Below are 10,193 nucleotides of genomic sequence, written 5' to 3'. Positions count from 1 at the left end.
CCATCAACGCCTTTTAGGAAGAAACTTTTGTTTCCTGAGACTCCTGAATTTTTAATAAACACCACTTCTGAAGAAAGCATGAATACACACACACCTTCTCTCTGTTTGCAGCTATCAGTAAATGGATTACATCTAAAAGCCAGACACACTCACACACTCAGAGTCCAGCACTGCAGCAACAGTAATCGTCGGTCTGGGACTTTTCCTGCTGATGATGGACTTTTCCTCTTTTTTCTAATCAACATTCCCCCCTTCCTCCTCCTCCTCCTCCTCCTTTTCTTGTCAGTAATGGTCTGACTTCAGCAACACGCCCACACACACACTCTACTGTAGGATACACACTTGAAACTTACTCCAGCTCAGAGAGTGGGCTGTGATTGATTGCAAAACTTACTCCAGCAGTCATGCGACAGTTTTTGAAATTAACCCTTAAAGTCTCACTTAGTGATTACAGAAAAAGCAAAACTCACTTCCCCCTGAACAGATTTTTCATTAAGTCTCAGAGCGCCGCCTGTTGCTGCTCGTAAAAACCCTCCTAACAGCTCGTTGCCTCTGCACAGCTCCACAGTCTGCATCTGGAGGAGCCCCGCGGGGGAAACCTCCTCCACTGCAGACAGACGCCGGGAAAAAAGGCACACCCATACGGCGTCACACCCTGCGGTAGAAAGTGCGCCGCAGAAGGATGGAGATTAAACTCCTCCTGCAGAGGCGTCGCCGCCTTTTTATGCCCGTGCACGCTCACATGAGTGTGTGTGTTTATGCAAACCATCAATCCACCAATCCAAAGTGCTGCATAGAGCCGTTTAGCAGCTCATGTTGGTGATGGATGTTGTAGTTTTATTGCCTCTCTTTGGATTAATAGCTGTAGTCCTTCAGTGCGATAAACTCCTGCTTACTCAGCTGCTCTTGGAGAAGTCTCTGGAAAGTTTACAGAGTGGCTTTAAAGTGGGAATCAATGAGGTGGAGTTTATCTCTACTTTGCATCACTGGAGGAAAAAAAATTCCAGCAACCACACACACACACACACACACACACATACAGACTATGGATGCTGCAAACTTGAATCCATGTGATGTGATTTCTGCAAACTGCACGCGTGCAATCAATAACTGCAGGTAATCAAAGTGATTTATCGGCGTGAGAATCAATCAGGAGCGCGATGCATGAAAGAGCACACACACAAGGAACTTGGAGATTGCACGCCGCCATGTTTGCATGTAGCAGCGTGTGTTTTTGTGTGTGACTCAGCTGCATCCTTCACTTTCCATTAGGTTTCTCATGCATCTATAATGCAGCACACATGTATCCAGAAAGCTCTGCACAGGGAGAGGAGGTGAAGAAAAGCTGAATGCTAAAATGCTAAAATGATCCAAACAGAGAAACATGGAGAGGAATATCAACGGGAGCCTCTGTTGAACCTCTTTCCTCACACACAGTGACCATTAACAACCATTAGACTGAGAGATGCTACACTCAGCTCCCTCCTCCTCCTCCTCCTGCTCTGATTGGACGACAGGGAGAAGATAGAGATCGCTGAGCTGCCGTCTGCAGAGCGAGGAGGAGGATTTTAATTTTTAAGCAGCTATTCTTTCTCAATTTCAGCGCGATCACTGAACCAAAATCTGTCTCCTCTCCTCCAGACAAATCTCCACTCTCATCGATTTCTCCTCCATCCCATCCCCCTCTCCCTCTCGGCTTGTATCGCTCCTGTTTTCACACCCTCCTCCTCCTCTTCTACCTCCATCTCTTCTCCTTAATCACACTCCCTCCTCTCCCAAGTGGCCCACTCCTCCATAGTGTCACTGATGGTTTTCTGATCCCTCTATCTATCTCTTCATCCCTCTATTATTCATGATGCTTGTGTTTTCTTGCTCTGGAGAAGTTGCACACATACAAACCAGAGCGTTCTCCAGCTTCATCTCCACCTCCTGTACCTCCGCCGACTTTTATCCCATCCTCTAAGCGCCGCGTCCACTCCTCAGGCCGTTTGAAGCGGCTTCAAAGAGCTCTAATCGTCCGTCTATTCAAAGCGCCACATAATGAAACAGCTTTTCGCTTCTAAAAATAGACGCAGTGCTCCATCAGTGTCGGTGATACGACCAGAGAAAGCTTTGAAATAAGTGAATAGATTCTGATTTTCAATCTCTGGACTTTGTGCGTTGGGGGAGATGATACGTGTTGGAGGGGAAACATGAAAGAGGAAGTGATGGAGAGCTGGTGAGCATGAAAACAAAAAGCTGATGGAGGCATTGAAGATTTCCGACAGATGTTAGAAAAACAATACGGTCGCCTGTCGTCCTTCACATCAAGAGGACAGTGACAATCAGAGAAATAATAATTTAATATATTTTAGACATGTTTGGTTTTGTTAGAGCCACTTTGCACCAGCCAGTGACTTTGAGGAACAGTTTGAGGACAAACTATGATTTTATGTCATTTTTGGGAGATCAAACTACACTGTATGACTTCATAGATTCTGTCTACTAAACTTTAAAACAGCATTTTGATCCAATTTTCTTCTAAACATCAATTGTTTTCAATCAGAGCTCACAGGAAAAATGACTAAATGTAACTGTTTTTCATGCCTGTCTTGTCTGATTTTTATTTTTTATTTTTTTTACAATTTTCCTTAATTTTTTAAACTGTTCTTCTCATGTCCTTGTCTGTTTTTTATTTTTTATTTTTACAATTTCCCTTTATTTTTAACCATTTATTCATGTCTTTGACTATTTTTTATCTTTATTTTTTTACAATTTAAATTGTATTTTTTCACCTTTTTTCTTAGGTCCTTGTGTTTTTTTTTTTTAAATAAATTTCTCTTGATTTTTTTCAACCTTTTTTTCATGTCCTTGTCTGTTTTTTTTCAACTTTCCTTAATTTTTTTTAACCTGTTTTTAGGAAGCAAAGTATTTCTTGAGTGCTTGTTGGCAACTTTAACCTGAATATCACAAAATTTATGGACTAACTGGGACCAAATGTGCAGGAATAAAGTCACTATTTGCCTGCACAGTGCCAACTAGGGGTGGGAGAAAACATTGTTTCAAATAATTATCTGAATCTTTTGTTTTACAATTTTAAATAATTTTGTTGTTAATTTTTTTTTCAATTCAAATCCTTGATTTTAGTCTTTGTTTATAAGCTAATAAGCTAGGCTGGAAAAAAGTCACTGCTTTTATTCTCAGACAGAAGACCAAATGGATTTCTCTGATTCACGTGATGTGAACTTTCTGGTATATATGTGGACTTCATCATCATGATTCAACTTAAAGAATTGCTATTTGAATCATCTCAGCACATCAAATATCGCAAAACAATCAAATCAAACATTTTCAAAAGCATGCAAATACAAACTTTATGCTGATTCTGTGCAAATTTTGCACCAATGCAATGACGAATAAGGCGTCAAAGCTGCAGGATGTGACTTTGTGCACCAAACTGAAGATGAAGCATGAAGTCATCTCAGATAAAGAGAGTAAGGAAAGAAAAACAAAGTTTGACCTGAGTTATCATGAACTCAGACTTGTCTCAGGTTGGATTCTGCCTCCACGCACTGAGGAGGAACAGAGGAAGACGACTCCCATGATGCTTCTGTGCTCCTCGTAAACACACTGCTAACAGCTAGGTGAGGCTATAAATAGCTCTCTCTGCACACCACACCCACACACACTCACTCACACACTCATGCATTAATGTATGCAGCGGCACATGCATGCAGGGGAGCAGCACTCATACATTAACAAACACACAGCTCCGTGGTGGACATGCTCTCCTCCCCTCTGCCTGTCTCTCCCCCTCCTGCTCCTCCTGGCAGCTCGGCTCCTTCTCCTACTTCTCATATGCTGCGGAGCAGATGGTGGATATGATCATGGGCAAACAGACTCAAACACAGCCCTCGCTGCTGCTAACGTGATTTCAGCCACTCTGACAGTCTGACGACTCCAGGAGACAAATCGCGTCTGATTTTTTTTTTTTTTTTTTTTTTGGGAGGTGATGAAAAAACTGCAAAACTAAATCCTGCTCTGTCCTCTTTTCCTCTACTTCTCCTCACATGCTCCTCCGCTGAAGCTGTGTGTCCTCCTTATGATAAATAAGAGGGTTACAGGTATTACAGATAAACGCTGCAAGCTGCAGCTCGGTATCTCTCAGAGGACGTGTTACGTAACAGCTGTCCGATGTGATTCTCCTGTGTTTATGCATTTCTTTCCCTTTTTTTTGCAAGTTTGTGTAAGAAAAGCATAAATTAATTTAAGAAATAACAGATTTCCATGAATTTCTTTGTATTTTTAAGGCTGTCACTCTGAAAAATCTTGATATCAGGGTCAGGATAAACCTGCCCGCTCTTCTCTCTATCCTCCTTCATCTCCTTCATCTCCTCTCCTGGAGCCGTGTTACAATTAATGAGTCTATATTTCATAATTAAGAGCCAAAACACAGCCTTGTCTCCTCTCTCATCTATCCTGCTCTTGCTTTTTTAATGAAGCTCTCACGCGGAGGAGCTCGGGGTCTGAGGACCCGGTGAGAGCGATGGGTTTTTTAATTGCGTTTACATGCTGGTATCTGAAGCGACACCTCTGATTGGTTGAGGAGACTTCCTCCAGAGCGCAGAGAGGTAACACTCACATCTGTCATCCTCTTACTGTATTTTCTTCCTTACCTATCACCACGTTTTATGCAAACAAATAAAGAAGTTAGAGGAAAACACAAGCAACTTTCTTGCTTTTCTACCTCTACCTCACAGCATCATTATCACAGCATCTCTCCCTCTAAATTTATGTTTCCTGCTCCTTATGATCTTTGAACTCTTATCAGATTTAGCTCTGGGCTTGATATCTAGAAATGACAATCAAATCTTATTTCACCCCGGCTCACGCAGACTCAAATGGCCGTGAAATCTTATTTCCTCATCCCCGCGGTGGACGCTAACTGAGTTTGCCGGCCTGCTACCAGGAAGGAGAGGGGTTTCCTAAAAGAGGACGGGAGCACGGAGCAGGTCTGAGGAAGAGGGGTCCAGCTGGAGAAATCTAAGTGAAATGATGTAAACGTTTGTTTTGTGATGACTTACTTCCTGATTCAGCCATGTTCAGAGATACTTCTTAAATCTTGTTGATGATAACTGGGTTTGCAGCCTCCAGGGTTCCTGGAAAGACACCACAGGGTTGAACAATCAGTGTTACATTCAAGTAATATAAATTAAACAGGAAATGACAGGAAATGACCACACAGGAGTGGTTAGGATGGAGGTGCAGTTTTCGAAAGCTGGGGAGTAAACGGTCGGGTTAACACGAGTGTTTCAGTGAATGCATGCCACTGAAGTTAGTTTCCTGCAGCCACAGTGGGCTGTTGTTGTTGTCGGGGCCGCTTGGAATAGTAATTAGCGAGGGGGACCCCAAAGCACAAAGACCACCAGAGAGAATCAGGGAGAAAAACTGCTTCCTGTAGCTGCTGAACCCTGTCACCTGCATAGAGATACACACATCAGACGAGGATGGAGGATCAAAACGCTCCTTTTTGGACATTAAAATACAAGCTAAAACACTTTTCCTTCCCTTTTCTTCATTTTCTGTTTGTAAAACTCAAACGAGTGTTGAATTTTTCTACAACTCATCTGTTTTTGTTGTGTACAATCTATTCATTCTGCTTCTACATCGTCTCTGCTCTTCTTCTGTGTCGAGTCCAATAATGACCACATTGTTTGGTGCCACTGGCATCACTGCTGGCTAAATGCACACACACACACTAGCTTTAAAAAGCCTGCTGGTGTATTTGTGCACGTGTTTCTGCAGCATGTCCTAGATTGTGTGTTCTTGTGTGTGTGTATGTGTGTGTGTGAGAGAAAGAGGGAGAAAGAAAAGAGTTGGCCAAGGCAGTGGAAAAAGTGCGAGCCAGAGACGATGACGTTGGCAGAGCGGAGAAGAACAAACTACTTCCTGAAAATCTATTCAACCCTTTGACTAAACTCTCGGCCTCGTTCTGGCGCTCTTCTCTGATTGGCTCGAGCTGAAACTCTCAGAGGGCTTTGTAAATCAGAGAGTGAGTGGCGATAACATCCACACACACATGAAACGGTGACACATGTGTGTCATCTCCACGCCGCTGTAATCGACCATCCAAAGCAGATGCTGCCTCCACTTAGGAGTTAATTCTGCTCAGCCCTGCAGCAGCACAAACACAAGGACACACACAGGAGGGACACACACACACACACACACTGGGTCAGGTTAATTAACAGTGTGCAGATCTAAGTTGGCTTTAATCTGGATTTCTCCCTCTGGGTTTGAGCTGGATCAGCACACACACCTGCACAAGACGTATCATTAAATTATTATTATTAAAATCGTCAGCATGCTTTAAAATCATCCACATCCTGCATCCCTAACTTAAGATGAGTGAAATAAACACTAATTTAGCACCGAGCATAGAGTTATTACATCACTGCAGACTGAGTTATCACGCTCCTGCAGCTCCTGGTCTTAATTCCAGCGCTAACATGGTTTATTCATCTGTGAAGTTTCAGAGCGTGTGTGTGCGTGAGTGTGTGTGTGGCTGGGAGTAGACAGCTGCTGTTGCCTAAGAAATAACTTCTGCCCGAGGGCCGCCTCCTGCTCCTTTCTGCAAGAGAAGGAGAGAAGGAGCTGGGATGAAAAGAGAGAAAACATTTGTGCGGCTGGGTTCAGCCCTCAGGAGACCGTACTGAATAACAAAGCAGAAACCCATCCACTCACACACACAGAAACACACTCTCAGTGTCACACTAAGAGTAAAAAACAGGAACAAGTGGCTTCTTCTTTCTGCTCTCAGATGAATTTTCTGCCTCATTGGCTTCTTTTTAGAGCAGCTATTAGAGTCAGCCCAGAGCCACAGCGACAATGAGACCCATCAAGTCATGAAAAGCTGCTTCGCACCTCATCCTAACCTGGCGGTGTGTTCCTGAACGTCCCCTGGATCTCTGCAGGTTTGGATTCACCAGAAGTCGTTTAACACCTCCCACACATGCGACCCAACCTCAGTAACAGCTCAGGAAAAAAAGAAGGCGGTGTGTGTGTGTGTGGGTGTGTGTATGTGTGTGAACTGGAGGGGTTTCTTTGGGACGACGATGCTAAAAGGCTAATATGTGACTGCTGCCATCTGCTTCACTGGTTCTCGCCATATCAGTTTACTCTTCTGAGAGGATGACTGCTTATTTACAGAGCACATACTCCTCGCTTGGTTAACGCTAAGCTGCAACTTGTAAAGCAAATTCAGACGGAAAGAAGTTTGGCCACAAGATCAGAGTCTTTATTCCTGCCTGCAGATATTTATCTTTCCAGATCAGGGGTCTGCAACCTTTGCTTTTAAAGGAGACATTTAGCCTCAGATCAACTGGATTAAAGTCATGGGTTGGGTTGGGGTCTACTTTACCTTCACAATATAAATGATAAAGTAGATAAAATTCTATTCATAGTTTAAGGTTTAATCTTTTTTTAATTGTGCATGTGATGCCTTAATTCATTAATTTTAATCAATTTTAGAAAATTTCTGAATTTCTTAATTTTTTTTAAAGTCAAATTTTTTGAAAAAATAAAAATAATAATAATAGTAATACAAATGGAATTTTAAAAAATTTGCAAACATCCAAAAAATTTAGATATTTAAAACAAAAATCTTTAAAGTGATAAAATTCTTAAATTAAATTAAATTAATCTAGTGAATAATTATCTTCACAAGAAGCTTTTTAAATTTGTGGGATTACATATTATTCTATATGTAATGTGCTAGTTTTTTACTTTAAAAAAAAAAAATTCAAAAATTTCAAAAATTTTGGAATTTCAAAACAATTGAAAAAAAAAGAAATTTGGATTAAAAAAAAGTAATAAAAAACTTTTTTAAACTAAAAAAAAAGAGTTATTTAAAAAAAAAATTTAAAAAAATTTAAATTTAAAAAATTTACAAATAATTGAAAAATTATACATTTTTGTTAAAATTTTGGATTTTTAGAAAGAATTATTTAATTAGATGTATTGATAATATCACTCAACTCAACAAGCTGGCATGTTGGCTGTTAAACTAATTCATCCACACAGAATCAAAACCTGTATTTTCGTCTAGATTTTGTCTTTTTGTAGATAACCAAGGTTGTAAAAATTGAGGTTAGCTACAGGTGCATAAAATGTTGGTGGGCATATTTAGTTTCACAAAAATTTGGGGCATGATTTTTTTTCTTAACAATGTCAAAGAAAAAAAAAAAAAGTATTTTTTGTTTTAAAGCAACAAGGAGCCACTGCAAAGGGCCGGAAGAGGCTCCAGAGCCACAGGTTGGAGACCCCTGTTCCAGATAAATCAAACAGTATCTGAAATAACTTTACTGCAGAAACTGTAAGAGTTTGAGGAAAGAAATGATTCAAACAGACACACAAACAACACACTTATGTCCTCTGAGTGTGCGGGCTCATGTGTGTGCCTCTCTGCCTCTGTCATGGCTTTATAAGGACAGGAGACAGTTTTATCAGACAGCAGATACAACAACAACGAGCTGCTCTGTCTGGAAGCAGAAACACAGACAGGACGTCAGCTTCTCCTCACAGAGAGGTTTTTATGCTCAGTTTGAAACAATCTGGGTGAAGCATTCTGGTTGCGTTCCTGAGTTTGAGTTTTCTCCATGTGTGAACAGGGCTAAAGAGAAAAAAAGAGAGGAGCTTAAGGGTTCCTCCCCTCGCCAGCTTTATGACATCCGTCACCAGTCCCCACACAAAGAGCATCCACAGAGAGCAGAGACAGGAGTTAGCGTTGCATTGTCAGCACGCAACGGCATGCCCCACAAAACGCACGCACACACACACACACACACTCACACACACACAGAGATCAGAGCTGCCGAGCTGTCACAGGGGTCAGTGGGGAGACGTGCGATATCTTGACAGAGCTGAAGTGTTCGCTGACACAGAAACACAACACAGGGCCTCACAGTCTGTCCCTGTCGCTTTGTGCCACCAGCAGTGTGTGCAATGTGTGCAATGTGTGTGTGTGCTCTTTGTTGGGACATGTGGTAGAGTGTTTCTTACTGTTGTTAAACTGTTCAATCCAGCATTTCTTTACAAGCTTTTCCTGCATCAAACAGACAATAAGCTGCAGACAAACCAAAGTGACCATATTTAGTCTGTTACATCATCACACCTCTAACTCTGTTCCCAAGAAACGAGACAGAGAAGTGAGACATCTTGCTTTCTTACTATCTCTGCAAAAAAGATGGTCATTTTGCAGTTAATATTTTGCAGGTGTTAGATATGTGATGCATGAGCTCTCTGCACTGGGGTACAGGACCACAGGTGTTTACACTTGTGCATGCAATTTAGGATTTAAAACATATGCCAGTTTTTATACCAAATGACACATATTAAATGTTGCCTATAATTGCAGGTCACCCATCTGTATCCATTATAAGACTTTAAAAATGATGCAAAAGCTTCAAAACATGTTAAGTAGCTGATTTTAAACATTTTCTGCTGCCTGAATGTCATACCTTATGACGTCATCAGGTGTAGAGCAACTGCAGCTTCGCCCTTTTGCAGCATCTGCAATTTGAGGACAATATTACACCTTCATGTGATATAATATGAAGTGGGACATTAAAGCAAACAGTGCTCAGGTGTGGAGGGTGATTTTTGCATGTACAAAACTACGGGTCACAAATGTTTAAGACGCAGCTGGGTGTAAACTCAAGTGATTTGCATTTTAAGCTTAGATAAAAAAAAATTTATGCACAAGGGGAAATGTTTTGATGCACATCTTTGATTAATTGATCACATCCAGGTGGTGTTTCACAATTCACATAACCCTCACACGCGAAACTCATGGCGCTCGTTAACAAACATTTCGCGCACAGTTTCCGTAAACTCTTGCAGAAAGCTCACCTTGTTGCTTTCACAAAGTCTTGCAGGAGTTGGATACATTTTTCATCCATTATTTGAGCAATCCTCTGGATTGTTTTGTTTTAATTATTTTTTTTTCAGCGAATTGCCGTTCGAAGTTGTTTAACATCCGGGTAATGCTTCAATCGAACAGTTTGAATGGACTGAACCATTTGCGCCTCACTCAGGGGGGTGCTGTAACGAGCTCCGAAGAGGGTGTTTATTTTTTAACTAACTTTTTAAAAAAAATATATTTTCAGTTGTTTGTTGTAGTAGAAAAGATATTTTGCGATAAGTAAAAGAAGAAA

General features: G+C 41.2%; 1 long non-coding RNA gene across 1 annotated transcript; it reads right to left on the bottom strand.

Moving 5' to 3' along the window:
• Positions 1-5,090: 5,090 nt before the first annotated feature.
• On the bottom strand, positions 5,091-10,031 carry LOC141785766 (uncharacterized). The gene is made up of 3 exons (XR_012597571.1): positions 9,889-10,031; positions 9,498-9,549; positions 5,091-5,138 (listed from the first exon to the last, which is right to left on the bottom strand). It is a non-coding gene; the product is annotated as an uncharacterized LOC141785766 (long non-coding RNA).
• Between the last annotated feature and the right edge of the window lie 162 nt (positions 10,032-10,193).

This window comes from Halichoeres trimaculatus, unplaced genomic scaffold, assembly GCF_033239565.1.
Source record: "Halichoeres trimaculatus isolate MK-OKI-2021-1 unplaced genomic scaffold, fHalTri1.1 fHalTri1_scaffold_24, whole genome shotgun sequence".
Classification (NCBI taxonomy): domain Eukaryota; kingdom Metazoa; phylum Chordata; class Actinopteri; order Labriformes; family Labridae; genus Halichoeres; species Halichoeres trimaculatus.
This window is presented reverse-complemented; position numbering and strand designations above follow the sequence as displayed.